Genomic DNA, 1,406 nt, shown 5'->3' with positions numbered 1-1,406 from the left:
GGGGGGGAGGATGCTCCCACACAGGCCCGAGGCTGGCACCTACAGGCCCTCAAACACATCAACCTACAAGCCTGTTAATGCACCTAACCATGCATTAAAACATTTAAATGCACCCACCACGCTGAGGCGCTTTGGATGGAAATGTCTTGGTTGCTTTGGTGCAAACTGGGTCTTTTTAGGGTCATGCTTTTTATGCCTTTTACTATTCAAAACAAACAAACAAAAATAGCATTAACAACTAATGATCATACAAGCAGTGATGTAATAAAATGGTCTCAAACAGACAAAAATTCCAATCAGTCTTAGTTTAACCCTTTTAGCACCGTAGTAATAGATATAGGCCTATTTATTAAAAATTTATTATTTATTAAATACTGTAAAGTGTGTGTCATAGGAAGAAAAGGACTAAAACACGGAATTGACTTTTCTTCAACTTTCTTTTTATAAATTCTTGAAAAGTGCAGGTTGAACATTCCTGAGATCGCAAAAATCGAACTCTGTCTGGGATCGGTTTTAAAACGGCCAAGAGAAAAATGGGCATCATCATCTTCAAATTGTGAAGGCTGCCAATGCAGACATGCTGCCCAAACTTCCAGCTTCGTGATAATCCAAGTTAGGGCTGTTCAACTGCAGGCCCGGGGGCCAAAACCAGCCAGCGGGAGAGTTCATTTAAAATAAAACTAGATTTTAAACTAGACAAGAAACATGTAAAAATATTTCTGTCAGAGAGGTGTTCCTGTTCGATAACAGGGCTAAACAACTCAGTTAATTTAAGTTAATTTAAAATGAAACTGGGGTTTTAAATTGTAAATTAAATTCACACAATTGACAATATATGAACTGTGTGTGAGGTGAAAAGAGAATATAAACTAAGAGTATAAACTTCTGTCAGTGATGGTCACCATGGTAACTAAACACTTGTGTCTGTCACTCCCTGACAACAAGAAAGCCGGACAGAAACAGGAGATTAAAAGCCTCAAACAGTCACTGTGCATAAACTAAAAGTCAGATCTTACAAATTTGTGAAACACGAGCCACAGAAGACACTGAAGGTCACACAAGTGAATTTTTATGTGTCTAGTGTTTTGTGTAGGAGATATGAAAAGTATAAATACTTTTCACTTCCTGTTTTGAAGATATTTTGAACTAAGGTCTATGGAAACTTAGTTTTGCATTCTCTGTATTCTGAGGGGGTTTGAGAGAAAACCATAAGTCCTATAACAGTTTGAGACACACTGAGTGAAAGAAGACAAAAATATCTACGTTTTGGTCTATAATTTGTTTATGTATTAATAAAGAGTTATTGGGGGTAAGAAGAGTTTGTTTGAAAATGTTTTAAATTTAAAGTGAGTCAGTTCAATATTCTGTGTTAAAATCTTCAAAAATTATAAAACCTAAGCAGTGAA

The sequence above is a fragment of the Kryptolebias marmoratus genome, linkage group LG19 (genome assembly GCF_001649575.2).
Source record: "Kryptolebias marmoratus isolate JLee-2015 linkage group LG19, ASM164957v2, whole genome shotgun sequence".
Taxonomy (NCBI): domain Eukaryota; kingdom Metazoa; phylum Chordata; class Actinopteri; order Cyprinodontiformes; family Rivulidae; genus Kryptolebias; species Kryptolebias marmoratus.
The sequence above is the reverse complement of the archived record's forward strand: the minus strand, read 5'-3'. Positions refer to the sequence as shown.